Genomic DNA, 22,932 nt, shown 5'->3' with positions numbered 1-22,932 from the left:
TGCAGGTTCGAACCTGGACCTCCGCGCACTCGTTGCCGGTGACGCTAAGAGGTCCCGATGGAGTTTAGTACAGCTCTTTTATAGACAGGTACAAACAAGCTCGCGACCTTCAGGGGTGGGGGGTACTGATTGGCTAACTTTTAAACAAAGACATTAGTCACTGATTGGTTAACTTTTAAACAAAGACACTAGTCACCGTCTGATTGGTTGGATGGTTGCAAAAGGGGGTTCAGCAAGCATAGTTACAGAAGCGAGAGCGGCTGGTTAAGTTTCGGTTTCCTGAGGCTTTGTTTTTCAATTAGGAATACTTAAGATGGGGCCATAGTTACAAACAGTACAAACAGGAAGATCGATGCAATCCTAGCAGCACTACGGCCTAATGGCAGGGCATCAATTCAGTCCTATTTCTACCAAAGTAGAACATAGCCCTTCAAAGTGACTTAAGGACCGGCCAGCACAAGAGGGACACACTGGCCCTCCTTTCTGTCCTCCTGCGGAGGAAGATCTCAAGTGAAAACATCTGCTTCCACGCATTTCCATGATTCTCAAATGGTTTAGCGGGGTTTCCTGGGTTAGGAAAAAGAGGGGACAATTTTGCCTGGAAAAAAGGCCTGTTTCTCACACATCTTCCTCCCACCTCTTCCTCCCTCCCTCCCTCCCTCCCTGCAGTTTGGAGGAGGCAGCCTAAGGGTGGGGAAATTAGTGAAAGAAAAAAGAAAAAGCCATTCATTAAAGAGAAGCTCGAGGCAAAGTCAAAGGCTCCGACTTGACCGGAGAGCTTTCTGCATTTGAATGAAGCTATTGAACGAGGCCCAGCCGAAAGAATCGTCGAGACTTCCTCTCCCCCGCTCCTGGCAAAGGTCAGTCCAGGGGACTTAGGAAGGAGCTCTGGAGAAGGAACCGGGGTGGGGGTGGGGGTGGGGGTGGGGGCAAGACCAACAGACAATAGCCACTGCCTGCCTGCCTGCCGGGCTGCCTGCCATGGCTGAGGGCAACACTGGCTCCGGCAACACAGTCCCTTCCAGGAAACATCTGTGATGACTATTTGGCAGTGAGTGATCAAATCTGAACTCTCTTGGCCTATTTCTGCAAAAGGCCCGAGTCTCAGCTACGACAGATTCTCTGGATTTCTTGGCACAGGGACTGACCTGCACCCTCCCATCCTGTCAGATCCTCCTTTATACACACACCTCCACTGGAAGGGTTCTTTGGCCTCGTCCAGAAAACTTTGAAAGACACACACCCACCCAGTAGTGCTTACATATGTCCAAGTACTGATCCGCTGAAGTAGGGTTGCTTTCTTTCTTGGTACCAAACTTTGCATTCTCAAAATACTTATCCATCTACCAATTTATGCTGTAGATTTGTAGTAATATACAATTTCCAAACACATTCTTTATAGAGTCGTATATTCCCAGAATTCATTTCTTGATGTGAACTAGGTGAAGAATTTGCCATTGTGACTTTAGAATTGGCATCTCCTTGTGTGAGGACATTTTTTTGTCACCAAGGAATAAGGGACCACTGAAGAATGTCCTTCCTTCACTATTCTGAGACTATTTTATTCAGTGTGAATCCTCTCATGTCCTACAAGTGCTGGCTCCATGACTAATGGAATTCTCCCATGCATTGCATCGGATTTCTTCTACAGCAGTGATTATCTGGTCTGGCCCAAGACAACGGCTGGCTCTTCTCCTAGTGAGGCTTATGCTGCCTTCCCTACCGCATTAGGGATGCATCCCACTCTGAGTTGTCTGTGTGTGCTGAGGGTGGAGTGCCAACTGAAGGTTCTTCCACCGTGGTTCCAGGCTTAGGGTTTCTCCCCACATGATTTTCCTCGATTTAAAGAGGGTAATTTCTGGCTGAAGCCTCTACCTCACTGATCTCAGACACAGGGTTTCTGCTGTGTGTGACTTCTCTGGTGTTTATAAGGACGAGTGCACTGGGTAATGTCTTACAAGATGTGTCAGGAAAACTACTTTCTCAGGGGAATCTGCGGTGAGCATTGCCTGCTCTTCTCCCCTAATGACCAGGCTTCTCTCCACTCTGAATCAAATGAGCCTGGAGCCCACCTGGATTCAGGACTCTGGGAAATCCACTTGCATCCTCCCCATCTCTCCTCCTGCTCCAGCTGTGAAAGCACATCTGATTGGTGCAGTCAATAACTCGTTTCGTGGAAAACATGGACTTGGATTTGGAGTCCTGCGTTGGAACCTGCGTGTGGTCTTCAGGTTCACGTCAGGAGGAGGAGGAGGTGAATGAACGTTAAAGAGCAGCACGGGGAAGAGCGTTCTGAGCAAGGGGAAGTACTGCCAGCCCTTCCCCAGAGCAGGAAGGATGCTGACTTTGGGCTCAGGTATTCAGGAACTGTCTGCTGATGCTCAGACCCCAGACAAGAAACAGACTGAAATCCTTTGTTTTTCTAACGAGGGTGAATCCATTGTTCCATAGTGGATTGAACATTATTTTTTTAAAAAATTATTCAATAACATCAGCTCCCTCGGAACGCCAACCACCCCCCCACCCCCACGATCTCTCTTTTAAAGGGAAAATGTCTGCTATGATAACTGTTGTGCCAAACTCTGCCACGGTTTCAAGAGCAGAGGAGTTGGTTAGGAACTACCTAACACGTTGATACATCCACGGGATGCATGCGTGCCGTGAGGTGAGTGTCCTGCACTGCTCTGAGTGTTAGATACGGAGCAGAAAGGAAGACATGTGACTGTGGCCAGAAATTGTCCATCCTGGTGGGATCCTGAAAAAAAATTTATAAAGAAAGAAAGAAGCACATCCCCTTCAGGCAGATGTAGATGCTCTGTAAGTGTATAGGCATCGGCGTGGTGGCGGGGCAGAATACACAAAGCTCCTCTGGGTAATCTTTTATCAAATAAATGACTGTGGACAGACTCACCCATGGAGACCAGATAACTGAAGTCCTCCAGAAGCACAGCTCTAGCCAGCTTCCCCTGGAATTTGCTCGTCAGGGCTCACTCTTCCTGGGTGAAGGTCGTACACACCTTTGAGACTCACTTATTTTTAAAAACATGGTGGATATTCTGGCTCGGCCTGCACCATCCCCACAATGTCCAAAGGTGACGGTCGAGATGACAAAACTGGAGAAAGACAGGTGTGTCTATCGCAAGCTCAGACACTGTTTAAGTTGCAGTTGACTATTCCCCTGGGTTGACTTGGCACGCGCCTTTCAGATACATCACAGAGATATGCACACTCCTGACTCAGGGTAACCTCATCGCAAGGGGATATGACATGAGGGGTGCCGAGCAATAACTCGGACCTTCCACACACACACATGCACACACACATGCACACGCACACGCACACACACCCACATGCACACACACACACACACAATGGAAATGATGAGTTTCTGACTGGTAGGTATAAAATTTGGACTTGGGTGTTCATGAATAAACCCTGCTCCCCACCAATTTTAGTGAAATCTCCAGACTCGCCACAGGCAAGTAAGATCCAAGACCTGCCCCTTTTCAGCTGTGACTGTGGCAGGTTATTCTGCATGACCCACCTCACAGTCCTCGTGTGTGACAACCCCTCTCACCTCTAAAGCGTGGTGGTCCCTGAATGATGCAGGGCAGAGGGGCTAGGGGGCCCTACCTTCCCCACCGTTGAAAATCCACAGATAATTTTAGAGTAGTAGCCCTCTCAGTCCACAGTTCCGCAGCAGCAGATTCAGCTGACCTGGGATTGAACTAGGCATGGGCTATAGAGCGCTGTAGGTGCGCATGGATTTAAAACAAACAAACACACACAGAAATAAAACAAACACAAAAGATCCACCTACAAATAAATCCATGCAGTTCAAACCTGTGTTGTTCAAAAGTCAACAGTTTGGAATGTCTTCTTTCATGACTATTTCATATCCTAAAGAATGATTCCTGCCTGAAGAAATAAATACATATATGACCCTTTAAACTTTGTGTTTCCTAGTAACATACATCTTTGGATTTTGATGTGCTATAAGTTTTGCTTGATACTTGAAGTACAGTATCAATCAGTCTGACACAAATTAAATTTACTTAAAATAATGGAAGTAATAGAGTCCAGGACCCTTATGCTAAACATTAAAATATATTTTCTTCTTTATTTTATACGTTAAGTGGGATTTGGAAAAAAATCTTCTTAAAAACCTGGTACTACTTTTCTTCTACTAATGACGGAAGAGCAGAGAGCAATTTCCAAAACAGTGCAACTTGGGAGAACTCATAACTTGTCTGGAAAAGAAAGCGGCTTTAGGATTGTTAAAGGAAGTTCTGGAAGTCTATGAATTCTATTTCCAAATGAAAATGTAAAATATTAGTGTCGTGTGAGGCCAAAACTGGCACAGATGTGGATGAAACCATCAGAATTGGAGTGGAACTTCCCTATTCTAGTCTTCCTTAGTATAGCACCGCTGTACTGAAAAGGAAGCCAGGGAAGACTATCTGGTCATCTGTTAATACTTCTTCTTCATTTCTACCGATTGGATCTATGGAAAGAGCAAAGAAGTTTGGCAAGGTATCATGTGATCTGAAGATTTGAAAAGTGTGCTGGGGCCAGAGACGAGTAGAGCCTGGGGGTCCCTGGTTTAAGGTTCTGGGCAACATAGCTTTGTGAAGGAGATGAGAAAAGGAGTTTCCTGCTCAGAGACGTTTACTACAAAGAGCTGCTTACAATGAGAGGAGCAGATACAGCCCCGCTGTGCCAAGGGAAACAAACTTCCCTAAGTTATGTCAGTCTTTAGAGTGTATTTTAGCCCAAAGTCATTCGGATAACTTTTGTCTGCTAGGCCACGAGCGACTAGAGTTGTTGGTGAAAGTCCTCCAGCAGCCCTTCGACTTGGAGGCAAACCACCAGTTGGACACGGTACGTCTCAGATGAAACAGAAGGGCAGGCGGCCAACTAGCATCCTCTCGGAAATACTACAAAGCCTATGGTCTTCTAGACGACTGTTTCCTAGACTGAGATTTCACCGTCTCAGGAATCCACACCTGGAGCGACTCGGTGCCTCAAGACTAGCGTCCTGCCAGTGCGCCCCGTCTGGATGCACGGTGCACGAGGGGAATGGGGCAGCTACGGGAATGGTGGACAAGGCCGGCTTTTGCTCTGCTGCCGTGTGCGCAACTGTGGAGGGTGACAGGCAGCTGTGGAGAGTGATAGGCTGAGCCCAGTGTCTCTGAAACCATCTCAGATGAAGGGGAGCAGGAAAATGGGGGTGGGCACTCTCTCGTGTGTGGCAAGGATGCAGTGCTGACTGAGAGTCCCTGGCCTTCCCGCTGAGGGGAAGATGTGACAAGTGGATCAGGGTCTTTCCTCAAGCCCCAGAGCTTTCTGCTGCTCAATGCCACTTCCCCCACCCTCAAACACACACACACACACACACACACACACACACTTCACAGCCTTTTTGAGCAACAGCCCTAGCACAACCTGAGAGTCTTTGCGGTATTCAGACTCCATTACCTTTAGTTTTGAGGACAGAGGGAATGCCAAAAAGAGCTGAGAAAAGCTTTCCCCTGGAACCTGAGGAGGTGTTTAAGGGTTCTGGGTGGCAGATCACCAGTGTGCTGAGTGCCAGGTCCCGGGGGCAGAGGTTCTCGAAGGAATGTGCTTCTTGATGTCTTGGTGACCTGCAGACCCTTGTGGGATGTGGAGCCCATCTGTGGGAGGGGTCCTTCTTGCCTGAGTCTCGGGAGGATTCTAGGTGCAGAAAGCTCCACCCTCTACCTTGTACTTTGCCGTGGAGTTGGATGGTGTTCCTAAAGACTCACGCCAGGATACCAGGTTCTGCCAATTCTAAGACCTAAATAGGTCCTGCTCCATCTCCTCTCTCCATCTCCCCTCTACTGCCTTCATTCAGGCTCTCACCATTTCTGTCCTGCTTGGCCTCTAACGACCCTGCTGGCCTCTACCCTGGCCCCTGCTCAGTTGGTTTCCATGCTGCTTATAGAGCCATCCAACTAAAAAGGCAACTGATCACCTTCTCTCTTTAGTGGAGTCCTGGCATGGCTTCTCCTGGCCTGGATGATAACATAACATGAAAGTACTGACAAACTGTGTCCTTCCTCTGGGCCTGATCTTTTACAAACTCCCCACTGAAAAGGGGGTAAAAGTCTGCATGTCTTTCCAAAGTTGAAGATTGGACATGACTGACCAATTCCTAGCTCCACCATTTGGGAAACTTAGAGAATCTTCTGTCAAGAAAACAAAGACATCTTCCTTCGTAGTGCGGTTGTCAGCGGCAGTTTTCTAAGCCAGCCCGACCGTGTCAGAAAGATGTGTCCCTCCACCTGTCCAGGACTTGATGAAAGAGAGTCTCTCTGGTAGAAATACCTTAAGCTCAATGACTTCACTGCTGTCTCCCTTTCTGTGGCACAAGCCCATCCCTGGATAAGCCCTGTTTTCACATTGGCATGACTTGGCACCATGGTCCAGAGATCGTGGAAGTCCATGTGCCCCCGAAGAGATCCTTGCTCCCGGGGAGCAGAGTGGCATGGTGGGGGACCGTGGACCCCGGGCATCTAGCATCCATCTTCTCCATGCTCTTCTGAACTTTGCTCTCCCTCTTTTCACCTGAGAGCTAGCCTGATCGTTCGTGGGGAAATTAAATCCCACCTGGCAAGAGCCAAATGATCTTCCCAGCACACGAGAAAAGGATAGGCACAGGCCCGCATCCGTCTTATTTTTCTATGCCTAGGAATTTCTAGGAATTCTCATCCTCCTTTAGCACCGCCAGCCGCCCCTCCCCGCACCCCTGCCATAGTATAGTTACTTTTTCAGATTGCCTCTCTTTGCTCAAACCCAACAGAAGAGATGTTGTTTTGACACTTCTCTGAGTCTTTGTTTTCTTAGTAGGGCTTCCCGTATCGCGTAAAACTTAGAAGAAATACATGCATAAGATTCTCTCCTTGTGAATCTAACATATGGAAGATCATTTAAAAATCCGAAGGAGGCAAACTAGGGTTCAGGCAACCAAAGTGGAGCCGGGTGGCCCGTGGGAACAGGGTTTCAGATGCCTTCCTGTTTGAGTTCTTGGGGCTGGACTCATCCTAAAATGGACCGAAGGTGGAGAGACGAAAGTGTGTGTGTGTGTGCATGGGGGGAGGCGGTGGATAACATTTTCTTTCATTCAAGGGCTAAGAAGTGGTTGAAGCGGGCAGCATTTCTACTGCTTAGACCAAGAAACAGTACATGCGTGAGACAGGGACCGGACCGAGAGACTTAGGTTTTTGCGTGCACCGTGAGTGAAGGAAGAATCTAAACAGAGTTCGGATTTGGGGTCGTCCACAGTGTTTGTCTCCATAGGCTTCTTGTGCCTGAATGCCCTAATTTGGTGATCACGGTGGCATCCTCCTACCTCCAGATGCAGGGGGTGCACCTTTCACCTGAGAGATTGATTTCTCATTTTCAGGGAGACACAAAGGAGAATCCCAGTGTCCCTCGGACAAAGGAGGCGGCTTCTTTAGGTCACCTTCGCTCAAAATCATCAATGTGCCACGTAGGCCCATTTTTGGGTGGCCGACCCTGGGCCCAACACCCTTCTCACTGAGAACAGGAATGGTCAGAACGGTATTAAAGTCAAGGGCGCCACTAGCCGGTTTCAAAAACCCATCTGCCAGCAGCTGCTAGCTCTCACCTCGTACTTTCCAAGTCCCCTCCACATACTCCCCCTCCAGCCTCCCATGCCACAACTTCGCCATCGTTGCCAATCCCAACCAATCTTCGCTTAACAAGCACCCTTACTGCTTGCCAGTTTCAAATCCTAATTCTTGGCACACAACTTATGTAACCTTTGCTGGGGTTCGTGTGTGTGTGTGTGTGTGTGTGTGTGTGTGTGTGTGTGTGTGTGTGTTTTGGTGGGGTTACTGTTTGTGTGTGTGTTTGCTTTTGGTTTTGCTTTGCTTTGTTTCTTCGATAAACTCTCCCCATTTGGGAGCCGGGTGGAACACGATGCAAGTGCTTCTTGGATCGGTGTCTCCTGTTAGGCCTGCGGTCCTAACAAACCCCAAAGAAACTCATCTTGGGGCCTCAGCCAGGTCCCCTTTCTTGGAATTCTGGGTTCACAAATCTGTCTTGTGTCCATGGAATTCTCAGGTCCAGCCATCGACCCTAAGGACGGGGAGGGAAGGTTTTGTCCCCGGGGACATCTTCCTTCCTTGCCCGCATCGTCAGGTTCCAGATGCTTTGAGAACAGGAGCCCTCCTGTTCGTGCCCTCAGCTCCACCCCCCTACCCCCCGTTTTTGGGGACTCTGTGAACAGGGGTGCTGTTTTTCACAGCCAAACACACTCTCACTGTAAGACCCGGCCCTCGGGGGACTCCTTGGTATGAATGGACCAGAGGCGGGGAGTCAAACAGCTGAGGTCCACACAGAAACCTGTACGCGGACCTTGACGGCGGCGGCTTTATTCCTCACTGCCAAGAACTCTCTTGGAGGTGACCGAGACATGTCTTTCAGGAGGTGAATAGACACATAGCCGGGGGACGAGCCATAGGTAACATTCTTTCTCGGAAAAGGAAAACCATGGACAGGGTGAACAGATCAGTGGGGTGGTGGTGGATGGTGGATGAATAGGCGGAGTGCAGAGGATGTTTAAGGCAGGGAAACTCTCCAAAGGTAGATCCTGATGGGATGAAAACAAACATTTTGAATAGGGCACTACCTGAGATTGGGTGAACCGAAGGGGCCTCTATGGGTCCCCCATTCTCCTCCCCACCACGAAAGTGCCCCAAACAAGCCTGATTTCTTTTTAACCCCAGTTTAAAACCCTTTCTAAAGCCAGAGGCAAAAATGACCATGAGAAATCTGACCAGCCATCACTTGGGAGAACAGTGAGACCAAAGAATCCAGTGAAAAGTTGACAGAGGGGCCTGGGTCCCTTGGCTCGACCCCTTCACTGAGAAGCCAAAGGCTTTTACACAGGGATGAGCTTTTACACACTTAGGTTTCTTCGGCCAGTGCAACGTTCATGAAACACGCTAAAGGAAAATGATCGATGTGTTTGCTGTCTGCCTGAACCCACACGATACGAAATAGAGACCGGGGGAGGGGGTGTGTGCTGATGTTCGGGGTCTAATGGGAGAAACCTTAGAGGGTTTTTGCCCTTAGGGTGCCTTGGTCTGCGGTTGACTTGTGTGCGCTGAGAACGAGGGCCGTTATTGAAGGCCCTGTGCAGATTTTGGACACCATGATCCATGGAACCCTGAAGTTTTGGAACCTAGAAATCTTTTGGTCTGCATTTGAGTTGGAAATCTTCTCCTTGACAAAAAGAAGCACATAGAAGAAGAAGGAGAAGGAGAAGGAGAAGGAGAAGGAGAAGGAGAAGGAGAAGGAGAAGGAGAAGAAATGGAATTGCATGAGCAGATCAGCTTTTCGATGTCAGTAGGGCGCCCGCCGCCCAGTTCTCTGGGGGAACTGTCTTGATCTTGCACATCTCTACAACATCCGAAATGTGAACACAGCCTGCGGTGGCCTGAGACTAAGGCCAGTGGACTGGATGAGGTAGAACCTGAAACCAAAGAGAAGGAAAAAAAAAAAAAAACGGGGGGGAGGGAGGGGGAAGTGGACTTCTTAAGAATACAAACTGCTGGAAGGGCTCCCTCACCCAAACACTAATTTGCAGCCTCCTTCAGGACAAACACAAATCTTAACAGTCTTTCCCCACAAATAATAAAAAGCCTTAGCCATCAGAGCAAATAAACTTCACCTATTCCAACGGTTCTTTTTTTTTTTTTTTTGCGATACGCGGGCCTCTCACTGCTGTGGCCTCTCCCGTTGCGGAGCAACAGGCTCCGGACGCGCAGGCTCAGCGGCCATGGCTCATGGGCACAGCCGCTCCGCGGCATGTGGGATCCTCCCGGACCGGGGCACGAACCCGCGTCCCCTGCATCGGCAGGCGGACTCTCAACCACTGCACCACCAGGGAAGCCCCCAACGGTTCTTTATAGATAAGCAAGTGAGCAAATTTTTGATTGTACTACCTGCTTCATGGCTGACTAAAAATTTTTAAATGAAAGCTATGAAATCTCTGGTCATGTTGATCTCTAGGTATGCATGTATGTACGCATGAGACAGACATACAGACATTTTGGAAAAGGACTGGGGAATGGCCTAGGGCAAAACAGGCTTTGCAAGCTAAAGAACAGAGGCCCTGGGGGCCTGAGTGTCTCTCTCTCTCTCTCTCTCTCTCTCTCTCTCTCTCTCACACACACACACACACACACACACACACACACACACACACACACACACGAGACTCCCAGGAGTAAAAGAGTAACTTTACCTCTGTTGACACCCACGACTCTACCTAGTTGTCACAAGACAAGAAGCTCAACTATACATTTAACCCTTATCTGTTCCTGTGCTTTCTTGCAGAAAATTCTCATGCACTTCTTTCCCCTCGTGGAAGCACTTGCTATTCCCCATAGGTAGCCACCATGGAAGCAGCTGCTGCTGATCCAAGAATTTGGAGGATTTCTGGAAATGATCAGTGATCCCAAGACAAACTCTCCCTTCTGTGATCAAAGCAACTCAGGGAGCTCTCTCTCCCCGCCACCACACACACACCACCTTCTCCCTTGTACACAAGCTTTTTTAATAAAAAAGTTTTGCTTTGCTAGCCTTAGAGTCTTGTGGAAGCAATCTTCATTCCTATGGTACTGCTGGGCAAGAATCTGGAAAGGGCCCAGTAACAGGTATGTCTGTAGCTCCCTTCTAGAGCTGGCCTGTTTCTATGTATGGATCCGAGTGCCACAATTAACTTGTGAAAGAGCTCTCTTGAACGGGCTTAGAAGGAAGCACTCCCGAATTCAGTCTACTAGAAAGGGACCCAAAGGTTTTTGCAAGTTCATGTGATCTAGAATGAACCCTTCAGTCGAGAATAGCCAAGGTCAAGGTATGGGTTTCATGAAAGTAGGCATGTCTTCAGTGTGATCAGCATTCGAGGTCAACCTTTTCTCCTATTTACATTGACCCCAAATCCAATAAGTTCACGGGAGTGAACCAAATTCATCAGCAAGAAAAAGCGCTTGAGGGTGATGGCTGACTTCATCTAAAGTCTCAGGAAATGTTCACAGGTCATCTCATCATCATGGGGTTTAGAACAAGTGATTTCGATAGCTCTAGCTGGAGAAACTCCTTTAAAAATGTTATGTTTTGTGGTATGTCTACTTAAAAACAGTTTCTCCCTGATCTTTTGGGTCACTTTAGAAACTTCAGAGTTGGCATAAGTGGAATGATGGGGAATTTGTGGAACGTTTAGATCATTTCCAAAGATAACCTATGGAAACGTTCATGGCTCAGCAAGTCTCAGTGTATCTACTTCTGTCTCCTTATTACAGAAAGACTAAAGATGTTTAGATGTATGAGTCCACACCTCTGGCATCAATTTGGGGAAAAAAATTTTAAAAAGTGATGCTGTGTGAAAATGTATGCTTCTAGACATGATGAAATGGAATCATCCATTTGCTGGTCCAGAAACACTGGTGTCATAGACCCCATTCACCATGGCTTCCTAGTTCCTGTTCATGACTGATTCAGGTTTCTAAGTGTTCCGAATTCTGATTGTCTTTCTCTTGTTTTCTTCTCCATTCTTGTCTCAAATAACTTTATGTTCCAAAAATATTTTTTTTACCTACCAAATCATAGATTGTCCGTTTGTTACAAAAACTTTTAGGTTGAGAGTTTTTTGCTTTCTTTGTTTCTTCCTTCCTTCCTTCCTTCCTTCCTTCCTTCCTTCCTTCCTTCTTTTCTTTCTTTCTTTCTCTCTCTCTTTCTTTCTTTTTTGCTTTTTTTCCCCAAGTCTGTGCGTTGTGTTTCTTTCACTTTGTTCTATTCCTAGGTACTAGGGATTTCTTTTTAATTCCATTAGCTTAAATAAGGGGCTTTGTATATTTTGGTGAAAGCCCCAGAAATGTATTTTCTCATTAAGTGTCAGAATGTTGTTTGCCAGTGATGAGGCTCTCCTTCTGCCAGATGACTGACGATTGGATGGAGGAAAAAAGTACACATGAGTATGTTCACGAACACTTACTGACATTTCAGAGGACCTTACATTAAAAACAGAGACCCCTAGCCTCCCCCGTTCCCTGCCCTGTAAAATTCATCTGAAATGGAGAGAAAACCTTGCTAAAAATCATTTTGTTTTTCGTTTGATAAACATGATGCATGGATTTCTTAGAAGAAACTTAAGTGAGGTGCATGTTCATCATTCAGCAGAATTCTAATTTTCTAGTTCTAATTAGGGAAAATTACTCAAACGAATGAGGAAAACACCTTCCCATGCAATCCTTAGGGAAAGCTCCCACCAAATTTAATGAAAGGAAACTTGGTTTGGAAACAAACGAGCCTTCATTTGGGGATCTTTGGTAGAAATGAGGGGGGAGAGAGAGAGAGAGAGAGATCACTTTCCATGGTTCCAGTGTGCACACATTTCAATGACTATATGAAATCGCACCAAGAGCCTAACTACTTCTTTCAAACGTCAATTTCCACAATTGATGAACGATAATTGCATGAAGTCCAAAGTTCGCTGCTGCCTGTTCAGTCTGCAATGACTCTACAAATAACAAACGTGCGTGCCCCGTGTCCAGTGACTGATCCTCTTTCAGAGTCTGTCGGTGATTGCCTGGTGTGTATGTGTCTGTATTCCAGGTCACTTGCAGTGTGTCATTGTGTTGCCCCCCTCCCCGGTATCCCCCATCCATGGGAAATAAAAAGAAAGAATTTCCCGGGAACGACGAAAGTGCGGTTAAGAAACCCAAAATGATGACGCTGGAAGTCAACTTGCATGGGGTTGACACCTGAGCATGCCTAGGACAACACTGCCACCGTGTGAGAGACCAGCGCAAGTAGAGCCGAAGAATACAAAGGAGAAAAAGGTGGAGGGAGAGGGGGAGGAGGAGGGGGAGGAGGACAGGCTGAAGATGTCTGCAGGCACTGACATTGGTGAAAACGTTCCAATTCAGAAAAGCACTTCTAGAGATAGTTCGGGACCCAGAGAGCACAAAGGGTTATCGTGTTGGAGGCTGATCTTCAGTAAGGGGAATAACAAACAAAAAATAGGACTGCTTATCCAGATGTAGAAAAGATACCACGCCAAGGAACCAAGCACTGTTGAAAACTGCTATTCTTAGGATTCAACAAAATGAATCAGATGCTTTCATGTCGATGCTTTCCATGAAAGTCTACTAAATATATCATAGTTTGACTCTTTTTATGTTCTCTACCTTTTAAATGGTGAGTAAGTAAGAGAGTTTTTAAATGTTTTGACACGATTTTTTTTTACATCTTTATTGGAATATAATTGCTTTACAATGGTGTGTTAGTTTCTGCTTTATAACAAAGTGAATCCGTTATACATATACATATCTTCCCATATCTCTTCCCTCTTGCATCTCCCTCCCTCCCACCCTCCCTATCCCACCCCTTTAGGTGGGCACAAAGCATGGAGCTGATCTCCCTGTGCTATGGGGCTGCTTCCCACTAGCTATCTATTTTACTTTTGCTGGTGTATATGTGTCCAGGCCACTCTCTCACTTTTTAACATCTTACTCTTGCCCCTCCCCATATCCTCAAGTCCGTTCTCTAGTAGGTCTGTGTACTTTATTCCAGTCTTGCCCCTAGGTCCTTCATGACTTTTTTTTTTTTTTCTTAAATTCCATATATATGTCTAAGCATACGGTATTTGTCTTTTTCTTTCTGACTTACTTCACTCTGTATGACAGACTCTAGGTCTATCCACCTCATTACAAATAGCTCAATTTCATTTCTTTTTATGGCTGAGTAATATTCCATTGTATATATGTGCCACATCTTCTTTATCAATTCATCCGATGATGGACACTTAGGTTGTTTCCATCTCTGGGCTATTGTAAATAGAGCTGCAATGAACATTTTGGTACATGATTCTTTTTGAATTATGGTTTTCTCAGGGCATATGCCCAGTAGTGGGATTGCTGGGTCATATGGTAGTTCTATTTGTAGTTTTTTAAGGAACCTCCATACTGTTCTCCAGGTGGCTGTATCAATTTACATTCCCACCAACGGTGTAAGAGGGTTCCCTTTTCTCCACACCCTCTCCAGCATTTACTGTTTCTAGATATTTTGATGATGGCCATTCTGACTGGTGTGAGATGATATCTCATTGTAGTTTTGATTTGCATTTCTCTAATGATTAATGATGTTGAGCATTCTTTCATGTGTTTGTTGGCAGTCTGTATATCTTCTTTGGAGAAATGTTTATGTAGGTCTTCTGCCCATTTTTGGATTGGGTTGTTTGTTATTGAGCTGCATGAGCTGCTTGTAAATTTTGGAGATGAATCCTTTGTCAGTTGCTTCATTTGCAAATATTTTCTCCCATTCTGAGGGTTGTCTTTTGGTCTTGTTTATGGTTTCCTTTGCTGTGCAAAAGCTTTGAAGTTTCATTAGGTCTCATTTGTTTATTTTTGTTTTTATTTCCATTTCTCTAGGAGGTGAGTCAGAAAGGATCTTGCTGTGATTTATGTCATACAGTGTTCTGCCTGTGTTTTCCTCTAAGTGTTTGATAGTTTCTGGCCTTACGTTTAGGTCTTTAATCCATTTTGAGCTTATTTATGTGTATGGCATTAGGGAGTGTTCTAATTTCATACTTTTACATGTAGCAGTCCAGTTTTCCCAGCACCACTTATTGAAGAGGCTGTCTTTTCTCCACTGTACATTCCTGCCTCCTTTATCAAAGATAAGCTGACAAAATGTGCGTGGCTTTATCTCTGGGCTTTCTATCCTGTTCCATTGATCTATCTTTCTGTTTTTGTGCCAGTACCATACTGTCTTGATTACTTTAGCTCTGTAGTATAATCTGAAGACAGGGAGCCTGTTTCCTCCAGCTCCATTTTTGTTCTCAAGATTGCTTTTGGTATTTGGGGTCTTTTGTGTTTCCATACAAATTGTGCAATTTTTTGTTCTAGTTCTGTGAAAAATGCCAGCGGTAGTTTGATAGGGATTGCATTGAACCTGTAGATTGTTTTGGGTAGTAGAGTCATTTTCACAACGTTGTTTCTTCCAATCCAAGAACATGGTATATCTCTCCATCTATTTGTATCATTTTTAATTTCTTTCATCAGTGTCTTTTTTTTTAACATCTGTATTTGGGTATAATTGCTTTACAATGGTGTGTTAGTTTCTGCTTTATAACAAAGTGAATCAGTTATACATATACATATGTTCCCATATCTCTTCCCTCTTGCGTCTCCCTCCCTCCCACCCTCCCTATCCCATTCCTCCAGGAGGTCACAAAGCCCCGAGCCGATATCCCTGTGCCATGCAGCTGCTTCCCACTAGCTATCTACCTTACGTTTGTTAGTGTATATATGTCCATGCCTCTCTCTCGCCCTGTCACAGCTCACCCTTTCCCCTCCCCATATCTTCAAGTCTGTTCCCAGTAGGTTTGTGTCTTTATTCCTGTCTTACCCCTAGGTCCTTCATGACTTTTTTTTCCTTAAATTCCATATATATGTGGTAGCATACGGTATTTGTCTTTTTCTTTCTGACTTACTTCACTCTGTATGACAGACTCTAGGTCTATCCACCTCATTACAAATAGCTCAATTTCGTTTCTTTTTATGGCTGAGTAATATTCCATTGTATATATGTGCCACATCTTCTTTATTAATTCATCCGATGATGGACACTTAGGTTGTTTCCATCTCTGGGCTATTGTAAATAGAGCTGCAGTGAATATTGTGGTACATGACTCTTTTTGAATTATGGTTTTCTCAGGGCATATGCCCAGTAGTGGGATTGCTGGGTCATATGGTAGTTCTATTTGTAGTTTTTTAAGGAACCCCCATACTGTTCTCCAGGTGGCTGTATCAATTTACATTCCCACCAACGGTGTAAGAGGGTTCCCTTTTCTCCACACCCTCTCCAGCATTTACTGTTTCTAGATATTTTGATGATGGCCATTCTGACTGGTGTGAGATGATATCTCATTGTAGTTTTGATTTGCATTTCTCTAATGATTAATGATGTTGAGCATTCTTTCATGTGTTTGTTGGCAGTCTGTATATCTTCTTTGGAGAAATGTTTATGTAGGTCTTCTGCCTATTTTTGGATTGGGTTGTTTGTTATTGAGCTGCATGAGCTGCTTGTAAATTTTGGAGATGAATCCTTTGTCAGCTGCTTCATTTGCAAATATTTTCTCCCATTCTGAGGGTTGTCTTTTGGTCTTGTTTATGGTTTCCTTTGCTGTGCAAAAGCTTTGAAGTTTCATTAGGTCTCATTTGTTTATTTTTGTTTTTATTTCCATTTCTCTAGGTGGTGAGTCAGAAAAGATCTTGCTGTGATTTATGTCATAGAGTGTTCTGCCTGTGTTTTCCTCTAAGAGTTTGATAGTTTCTGTCCTTACATTTAGGTCTTTAATCCATTTTGAGCTTGTTTTTGTGTATGGTGTTAGGAGTGATCTAATCTCATACTTTTACATGTACCAGTCCAGTTTTCCCAGCACCACTTATTGATGATGCTGTCCCTTCTCCCCTGTACATTCCTGCCACCTTTATCAAAGATAAGGTGTCCAAATGTGCGTGGCTTTATCTCTGGGCTTTCTATCCTGTTCCATTTATCTATCTTTCTGTTTTTGTGCCAGTACCATACTGTCTTGATTACTGTAGCTCAGTAGTATAATCTGAAGTCAGGGAACCTGATTCCTTCACCTCCGTTTTTCGTTCTCAAGATTGCTTTGGCTATTCAGGGTCTTTTGTGTTTCCCTACAAATTGTGCAATTTTTTGTTCTAATTCTGTGATAAATGCCAGTGATAGTTTGATAGGGATTGCAGTGAATCTGTAGATTGCTTTGGGTAGTAGGGTCATTTTCACAATGGTGATTCTTCCAATCCAAGAACATGGTATATCTCTCCATCTATTAGTATCATTTTTAATTTCTTTCATCAGTGTCTTATAATTTTCTGCATAGAGATCTTTTGTCTCCTTAGGTAGGTTTATTCCTAGATATTTTATTCTTTTGGTTGCAATGGTAAATGGGAGTGTTTTCTTGATTTCACTTTCAGATTTTTCGTCATTAGTGCATAGGAATGCCAGCGATTTCTTTGCATTAATTTTGTATCCTGCTACTTTACCAAATTCATTGATTAGTCTAGCAGTTTTCTGGTAGCATCTTTAGGATATTCTATGTATAGTATCATGTCATCTGCAAACTTCTTTTCTGATTTGGATTCCTTTTATTTCCTTTTCTTCTCTGATTGCTGTGGCTAAAACTTCCAAAACTATGTTGAATAAGAGTGGTGAGAGTGGGCAACCTTGACTTTTTCCTGACCTTAGTGGAAATGCTTTCAGTTTTTCAACATTGAGGATGATGTTGGCTGTGGGTTTGTAATATATGGACTTTATTATGTTGAGGAAAGTTCCCTCTATGCCTACTTTCTGCAGGGTTTTTATCACAAATGGGTGTTGAATTTTGTCGAAAGCTTTCTCTGCATCTATTGAGATGATCATATGGTTTTTCTCCTTCGGTTTGTTAATATGGTGTATCACGTTGATTGATTTGCATATATTGAAGAATCCTTGCATTCCTGGAGTAAACCCCACTTGGTCATGGTGTATGATCCGTTTAATGTGCTGTTGCATTCTGTTTGCTAGTATTTTGCTGAGGATTTTTGCATCTATGTTCATCAGTGATATTGGCCTGTAGTTTTCTTTCTTTGTGACATCTTTGTCTGGTTATGGTGTCAGGGTGTTGGTGGCCTCGTAGAACGAGTTTGGGAGTGTTCCTCTCTCTGCTATATTTTGGAAGAGTTTGAGAAGGATAGGTCTTATCTCTTCCCTAAATATTTGATAGAATTCACCTGTGAAGCCATCTGGTCCTGGGCTTTTGTTTGTTGGAAGATTTTAAACCACAGTTTTGATTTCAGTGCTTGTGATTGGTCTGTTCATATTTCCTATTTCTTCCTGATTCAGACTTGGCAGGCTGTGCATTACAAAGAATTTGTCCATTTTTTCCAGTTTGTCCATTTTATTGACATAGAGTTGCTTGTTGTAATCTCTCATAGTCTTTTGTATTTCTGCAGTGTCAGTTGTTACTTCTCCTTTTTCATTTCTAATTCTATTCACTTGAGTCTTCTCCCTTTTTTTCTTGATGAGTCTGGCTACAGGTTTATCAATTTTGTTTGTCTTCTCAAAGAACCAGATTTTAGTGTTATTGATCTTTGCTATCGTTTCCTTCATTTCTTATTCTTTTATTTCTGATCTGATTGTTATGATTTCTTTCCTTCTGCTAGCTTTGGGGTTGTTTTGTTCTTCTTTCTCTAATTGCTTTAGGTGCAAGGTGAGGTTGTTTACTTGAGATGTTTCCTGTTTCTTAAGGTAGGATTGTATTGCTATAAACTTCCCTCTTAGAACTGCTTTTGCTGCATCCCATAGATTTTGGGTCGTCGTGTCTCCATTGTCAGTTGTTTCTAGATATTTATTGATTTCCTCTTTGATTTCTTCAGTGATCACTTCGTTATTAAGTAGTGTATTGTTTAGCCTCCATGTGTTTGTATTTTTTACAGATCTTTTCCTGTAATTGATATCTACTCTCATAGTGTTGTAGTCGGAAAAGATACTTGATAAAATTTCGATTTTCTTAAATTTACCAAGGCTTGATTTGTGACCCAAGATATGATCTATCCTGGGGAAGGCTCCATGAGCACTTGAGAAAAATGTGTATTCTGTTGTTTTTGGATAGAATGTCCTATAAATATCAATTAAGTCCATCTTGTTTAATGAATCATTTAAAGCTTGTGTTTCCTTATTTATTTTCATTTTGGATGATCTGTCCATTGGTGAAAGTGGGGTGTTAAAGTTCCCTACTATGAATGTGTTACTGTCGATTTCCCCTTTTATGGCTGTTAGTATTTGTCTTATGTATTGAGGTGCTCCTATGTTGGGTGCATAAATATTTACAACTGTTATATCTTCTTCTTGGATTGATCCCTTGAGCGTTATGTAGTGTTCTTATTTGTCTCTTCTAATAATCTTTATTTTAAAGTCTATATTGTCTGATATGAGAATTGCTACTCCAGCTTTCTTTTGGTTTCCATTTGCATGAAATATATTTTTCCATCCCCTTACTTTCCGTGTGTATGTGTCTCTAGGTCTGAAGTGGGTCTCTTGTAGACAGCAAATATATGGGTCTTGTTTTTGTATCCATTCAGCCAATCTGTGTCTCTTGGTGGGGGCATTTATTCCATTTACATTTAAGGTAATTATCGATATGTATTTTCCTATTCCCATTTTCTCAATTGTTTTGTGTTCATTATTGTAGGTCTTTTCCTTCTCTTGTCTTTCTTGCCTAGAGAAATTCCTTTAGCAGTTGTTGTAGAGCTGGTTTGGTAGTGCTGAACTCTCTCAGCTTTTTCTTGTCTGTAAAGGTTTTAGTTTCTCCATCAAATCTGAATGAGATTCTTGCTGGGTAGTGTAATGTTGGTTGCAGGTTTTTCTCCTTCATCACTTTCAGTATGTACTGCCAGTCCCTTATGGCTTGCAGAGTTTCTGCTGAAATATCAGCTGTTAACCTTATGGGGATTCCCTTATGTGTTATTTTTCCCTTACTGCTTTTAATATGTTTTCTTTGTATTTAATTTTTGACAGTTTGATTAATATGTCTCTTGCCGTATTTCTCCTTGGATTTATCCTGTATGGGACACTCTGTGCTTCCTGGGCTTGATTAACTGTTTCTTTTTCCATATTAGGGAAGTTTTCCACTATAATCTCTTCAAATATTTTCTCAGTCCCTTTCTTTTTCTCTTCTTCTTCTGGATCCCCTATAATTCGAATGTTGGTGTGTTTAATGTTATCCCAGAGGTCTCTGAGACTGTCCTCAGATATTTTCATTCTTTTTTCTTTATTCTGCTCTGCAGTAGTTATTTCCAGTATTTTATCTTCCAGGTCACTTGTCCGTTCCTCTGCCTCAGTTATTCTGCTATTGATCCCATCTAGAGTATTTTTCATTTCATTTATTGTGTTGTTCATCATTGCTTATTTCATCTTCAGTTCTTATAGGTCTTTGTTAAATGTTTCTTGCATTTTCTCTATTTCCAAAATTTTGGATCATCTTTACTATCATTATTCTGAATTCTTTCTTGGGAAGACTGCCTATTTCCTCTTCATTTGTTAGGTCTGGTGGGTTTTTATCTTGCTCCTTCATCTGCTGTCTGTTTTTCTGTCTTCCCATTTTGCTTATCTTACTGTGTTTGGGGCTCCTTTTTGCAGGCTGCAAGTTCGTAGTTCCCGTTGTTTTTGGTGTCTGTCCCCAGTGGCTAACGTTGGTTCAGTGGGTTGTGTAGGTTTCCTGTTGCATGGGACTAGTTCCTGCTTTCTGGTGGATGAGGCTGGATCTTGTCTTTCTGGTGGGAAGGTTCACATCTGGTAGTGTGTTTTGGGGTGTTTGTGGAGTTATTATGATTTTAGGCAGCCTCTCTGCTAATGGGTGGGGTTGTGTTCCTGTCTTGCTAGTTGTTTGGCACAAGGTATCCAGCACTGTAGCTTTCTGGTCATTGAGTCAAGTTGGGTGTTGGTGTTGAGATGGAGATCTCTGGGAGATTTTCGTCATTTGATATTACATGGAGCTGGGAGGTCTCTTGTGGACCAGTGCACTGAAGTTGGCTCTCCCACCTCAGAGGCACAGCATTGACTCTTGGCTGAAGCACCAAGAAACTTTCATTCACACAGCTCAGAATAAAATGGAGAAAATGTAGAAAGAAAGAAAGAGGATAAAAGAAAATAAAATAAAGATAAAAAAAGTTATTAAAATAAAAAATAAGTATTAAGAAAAACAATTATTTTCAAGTAAAAAAAACCCCAAAAAATGGACGGATAGAACCCTAGGACAAATTGTGAAAGCAAAGTTATACAGACAAAATCTCTCACAGAAGCATATACATACACACTCACAAAAAGAGGAAAAGGGGAAAAAATCATAAATCTTGCTCTCAAAGTCCACCTCCTCAATTTGGGATGATTCGTTGTCTATTCAGGTATTCCACAGATGCAGGTACATCAAGTTGATTGTGGAGATTTAATCCTCTGCTCCTGATGCTGCTGGGAGAGATTTCCCTTTCTCTTCTTTTTTCGTACAGCTCCCAGGGCTCAGCTTTGGATTTGGCCCCACCTCTGCGTGTAGGTCCCCTGAGGGCGTGTGTTCCTTGCTCAGACAGGATGGGGTTAAAGGAGTGGCTAACTCGGGGGCTCTGGCTCACTCAGGCCGGAGGGAAGGCAGGGTACGGTGTGCGGGGCGAGCCTGCAGTGGCAGAGGCTGGTGTGACTTTGCAGCAGCCTGATGCGTGCCGTGTGTTCTCCCAGGGAAGTTGCTGGACAGGTTCCCCAGAAAGGAGGTGTGGATAGTGACCTGTGCTCACACACATGCTTCTTGGTGGCATCAGCAGCAGCCTTAGCATCTCATGCCCGTCTCTGGGGTCCGCTCTGTTAGCCGTGGCTCACGCCCGTCTCTGGAGGTCCTTTAAGCAGCGCTCTTAATCCCCTCCACCAGGAAACAAAGAGGGAAGAAAAAGTCTCTTGCTTCTTCGGCAGGTCCAGACTTTTCCATGGACTCCCTCCTGGCTAGTCGTGGTGCACTAAACCCTTGCAGGCTGTGTTCACGCAGCCAACAGCTGCGTGAACACAGCCTGTGCTCCGACCAAAGCCCGAGCCTCAGCTCTCAGCCTACGCCCGTCCCGTTGCGCGAGCAGACAAGCCTCTCGGGCTGGTGAGTGCCAGTCGGCACCGATCCTCTGTGCGGGAATCTCTCTGCTTTGCCCTCTGCACCCCTGTTGCTGTGCTCTCCTCCACGGCTTGAAGTTTACCCCTCCACCACCCGCAGTCTCCACCTGCAAAGGGGTTTCCTAGTGTGTGAAACCTTTCCTCCTTCACAGCTCCTTCCCACTGGTGCAGTTCCCGTCCCTATTCTTGTGTCTCTGTTTTTCCTTTTGCCTTACCCAGGTACTTTGGGAGTTTCTTGCCGTTTGGGAGGTCTGATGTCTTCTGCCAGCATTCAGTAGGTGTTCTGTAGGAGTTATTCCACGTGTAGATGTATTTCTGATGTATCTGTGGGGAGGAAGGTGATCTCCTCATCTTACGCTTCTACCGTCTTCCCCCTCTCTCTTCTCTCATTCAGATTTGATGGAGAAATTAAAAACTTTACAGTCAAGCAAAAGATGAGAGAGTTCAGCACCACCAAACCAGCTTTACAACAAATGATGAAGGAACTTCTCTGAGCAGGAAACACAAGAGAAGGAAAAGACCTACAATAACAAATCCAAAACAACTAAGAAACCGGGAATAGGAACATACATATCAATAATTACCTTAAATGTAATTTAAGACTGAATACAGACTGAAAGTGAGGGGATGGAAAAAGATATTCCATGCAAATAGAAATCAAAAGAAAGCTGGAGTAGCAATTCTCATATCAGAAAAAATAGACTTTAAAATAAAGACTATTAGAAGAGACAAAGAAGGACACTACATAATGATCACGGGATCGATCTGAGAAGAAGATATAACAATTGTAAGTATTTATGTACCCAACATAGGAGCACCTCAATACATAAGGCAAATACTAACATCCGTCAAAGGGGAAATCGACAGTAACACAATCAGAGTAGGAGACTTTAACACCCCACTCTCACCAATGGACAGATCATCCAAAATGAAAATAAATAAGGAAACACAAGCTTTAAATGATACATTAAACAAGATGGACTTAATTGATACTTATAGAATATTCCATCCAAAAACAACAGAATACACATTCTTCTCAAGTGCTCATGGAGCATTCCCCAGGATAGATCATATCTTGGGTCACAAATCAAGCCCTGGTAAATTTAAGAAAATTTAAACTGTATCAAGTATCTTTTCTGACCACAACACTATGAGAGTAGATATCAA

This window comes from Phocoena phocoena, chromosome 7 (assembly GCF_963924675.1).
Source record: "Phocoena phocoena chromosome 7, mPhoPho1.1, whole genome shotgun sequence".
NCBI classification, from domain to species: domain Eukaryota; kingdom Metazoa; phylum Chordata; class Mammalia; order Artiodactyla; family Phocoenidae; genus Phocoena; species Phocoena phocoena.
Note: the sequence above shows the minus strand (reverse complement) of the source record.